The sequence below is a fragment of the Triticum urartu genome, chromosome 2 (assembly GCF_003073215.2).
Source record: "Triticum urartu cultivar G1812 chromosome 2, Tu2.1, whole genome shotgun sequence".
NCBI lineage: Eukaryota > Viridiplantae > Streptophyta > Magnoliopsida > Poales > Poaceae > Triticum > Triticum urartu.
The window spans coordinates 680,420,327-680,424,483 of NC_053023.1; positions in this window are offsets into that span (position 1 = coordinate 680,420,327).

A 4,157-nucleotide genomic window follows, 5' to 3' on the forward strand; every position below is an offset into this window, starting at 1 on the left:
GCATGGCTTGAAAAAAGCAGCTAAGCAATGGCATGAGAAGTTTGGTAAAAATTTAATGTATGATGACATTGTTGTTAATGAAGTTGATAAATATGTATACTATTATCATGGTGGGGGCGAAGAAGTCATAATGTGCTTGTATGTTGATGACATACCGATATTTGAAACCAACCACAAGTCATTGATGAGTGTATTCTTTTGTCTGGTAACTTTGAGATGAACGATCTTAGTGTTACTAATCACTGATGCTATCTTTAACACCAAGGTATTGAGAGATGAGTATGGGGGAGACTTTTGGAGTCTCATTATGTGTAGAAGGTTTTGAGTCACTTTGGCTATTCAGATTATGATTCTTCTTCGACACCTTATGACCCTATTATATTGATTCGAAAGAATCAAGGAATAGCTAGAGGTCATCTGAGATACACTCAAGTCATTGACTGAGTTATATATTTAGTAGAGATGTGAGTCATGAGCATTTGTGGTAAGCAAACCAACCTGTTTTGTTTCCAATGCGGGAGGTGTTCATTGGCGTTCTCTTGAATGAGTCATGCACTATCTAAAGGGAAATGTGAGCTATGTGATACACTACACCGGATATCCGAGAGCACTTGAAGGGTATAGTGGCTCAAACTAGATTTCTGATGCTCATGAGATAAAGGTCACAAGTGGATATTTGTTCACACTTGGTGGTGACATTATTTGATGAAATTCTCGCAAGCATACCATCTTAACCAAGATGAACAATTGGAGCAGAACTCACAATACTCAATAAACCACTATTGAAGCTAAATGGCTTCCTAAGATCTTTATGGACTTGTCAGTGTTTGAAATCAACTTTGTCTATCCTCATCAACTACGATAATCAAATTGTAATCGTCATAGTGAACTTGAAAGACAACCTGAATTCTTCAAGAAAAGTAAAGAGAAGGCTCAAATATGTGTGGATATTGCCAAATTACGAAGTGATAGCATTAAATTATATCCAAAATGTTAAGAATCAGACGAATCCCTCACAAATGGGCTATCACGAAATGAGATAGAAAATGCATCAAAGGAGATGGGTATGAGATATATGTGATTTTCCATGGTGGTAAACCAACCTACGTGATTAGAGATCTCATGAATGAGGACCTGGGAAAATAATTTACTACTCCCTTCGTCTCAACATAAGTGTCTCAACTTTAGTACAAAATATACTACTAAGGTTGAGACACTTATTTTGGGACAGAGGGAGTATTAAAGTAATCTCTAGTAAGCCAATGAGTATGTCATGATTGTAACTTATATGCGCCACCTATTATTAATGAGAAAATTGGTGAAACTTCATGCAAAACTAACAATTCAATCGCATAGTTAGTTGTGGATAAGTGTTGCCACTTGCTCTAGGTGAATCTTCAACCTTAACTAATTTCTAATGAAGATGCTGAAATATCAAAACTATGTTTAAAACAAAGGACAACACAATGTACGCAAAATCTAGCAGGGGATTGTTGAAATTTAGGCCGATAGACCTGTATAACAGTTGATTCCAGATAAATCTCATAGGTCCATTTATGATGGCATGACATGGGTTGGAAGTTTAATCCCACATCGGGAGTGGAGGAGAGTTTGGATGAACGTATAAGGAACACTCTTCCACATCCTATTGTGGAATGAGAAGAGTGACACATGTATGCTCCTCCTTCATCGCTCGCCTTTGTCCTATGTGTCGTATTTCATGAATAAGCCAAGCCGATCTCAAAGTTGTGTTATGTGTGTGCTTAAATGCCGTTGAACAGTCGGATAATTAATTGTTAATGTATTAAAATTCATTAATGGACAGGTGAAATGCAACCGACCGCATTATTGGAGATGTCATCAAACCCTAGACCTAGAAGTCACCAATTCAAATCACACCCTCTATCGCCTCTTTGCGCATGCACCATTGTCGTTTCTCTCACTGCTGCTGCTTTCGGTGTTGGGTGGTTGGTGCGACATATGCCAACGGGTGGCTTATCATTGTGGGAGCCAATAAAACATCGCCGGTGCCTAGAAACGGGATAAGGCGAAGACATGCACGCCGGCGGATCTTACCCAGCTTCAGGGCTCTCCGTGGAGATAACACCCCTACTAGTGCTCTGCGGGGTCTCCACATGGTCACTAGATTGACAAGTAGCTACAAGAGGCTCCTTGAGCTGTTTCGTGAAAGGATGAGGAAGGGAAAGGCTAGCCCGCTTCTCTTGATGAGGTGTCTGGAACTATCGAAAGGGGGATCCCTCTTCATGGGCACCCTGGGGGGTTTATATAGGCCTACCCCCAGGGGTACAACGGTAATTCGGCTAGGCGTGGGCCCCAGCCGTCTACGTCTACGCTCGCCAGCTTCCCGCTGATAGATGGGGCCCGCCGACTGGTGGACCCCGCCGGCTGCCGGCCTTCTGGTCGACAGGTCGGTCCCACCGCTCGGGAGTCTTGTCGGAGGCTGGTTACTATTGCCTTGCCCCTAGTGACGAGGGCTTTGTCGTGGTAAGAATGGCTACAGTGCCGCCGCTGGGCGGCTCATCACTGTAGCCCTACCTCGTCTTATCTCCTTAATGAGGCACCTCCTTCGAGGGAGAGAGCTGGCCGGCTATTGGGGGCCAGCCATACCCCAGGCCGACTCCGGGAGGCCTGGCCGCCTTTGGGTGTCTCCCTGACTGAGGGGGCCTGCCACCCACGGGTTGTACTGACTGCTCACCGTGGGTGACGTCGTGATCAACATGGCAACAGTGCCGTGCCGGACGGGTGATGGCCGCCCTGTACGACGTACTGTGGCCATGCGCATCCCGGGATTCGGGGGTGGCAGGCTTCACTGTAGTCGCGCCCTATCTCATCGGCGTTAGGTGGGCGCAGACTCTGAGGGCACGATCTTGGCCGCCTGCTGAGGGGCCGGCGCCTTGGAGTCGGCCTTCTCATGGCCGGCTTCTTGGAGTCGGCCTTCTCGTGGTTTTGTTTCTCAAGGATTTTTAGGGCAGGGACGCCTTTATGCAGCCGGCCTGAGAGGTAGCCAGCTGGGGGGAGGCGGCCCCACGTCTTGGAAGCTTGGAGGCTCAATTGGCCTATATATTTTCTGAAGAACCAGGGGAAGCCGGCTAGGCTACCCGTGGTCATTTACTCCGACAGTAGTCCCCGAAGCTGGTTGGGCTCCGAGGCAGAAAAAAGACGAGAAGCTCAGTCAGCTTCCTATCTTGAAGAGACGGAAACTGGGAGCCGGCTTTGACTAGGCACGCCGTCTTCTGGAGGTTTCGAAGCTTGAAGGCGGGAACCAGTCGGCGCGCGAGTCAAGCTGCGAGCTGACCGCTCATCGCCTGCACGCCACGTGGCACCCTACGGCTGGAGGGGCCTGCAAGCCCACGCGCGCGATGGGACACCGCCGCAGTCCGGGGCCCGCCACTATAGGGCCTTGGCCCACACGCGGATCTTCTGTGGCCCGTATGGACCGCGCGCCCCCCAACGGCGGTTTCCGCACGCCGTGAAGGCGCAATAATTGCGGGGCGTGGGGGAGTGGGCACAGTTAATCCCACGTCCCCCCCGCCCTGCCTCCTCGACTGCGCCGCACGGGGCTATAAGTAGGGGGAGAGGAGGGAAGCTCCAGAAGCTCGCACGCTCGCCCTCGATTCGCTCCTTCCTTCTTCTTCCTCCTCTCCGTCGCCACAGCTACCCGCCGCCGCTTAGCCTTCCCGCCAATCTTCTTGGCTTGCTGTTGCTTCGTCATAGCAGGGTCGCGCACCTTTCTTCCGCCGCACCTTTCTCATCGTCGCGCCGTCCCCATAGCGTTGTCAAGCTCCTGGGACGGCTCCAACGTCCACGACGACCACGTCGACTTCCTCCGCCGAACGCGGCGGCTGCCAGGCGCGGACTTCGTGCGGGTCCGTCTCGCTCCGGAGAGGGAGATCTCGCCGGCACCGGAGGAGGACGAGCGGGTAATCTTCCGCTTGCACTGCCTGCACGGCTTCGTCCTACCGGCGAGCGGGTTCCTCCGTTCCTTCCTCGAGTTTTATCATCTCCAGCTGCATCACCTTACTCCAAACGCGGTGATGCTGCTGTCGGCCTTTGTCGCCCTGTGCGAGGGCTTTCTTGGCGTCCTCCCCACCCTCGAACTCTGGGGGGAATTCTTCCAGTGCAAAATCGGCACCGTC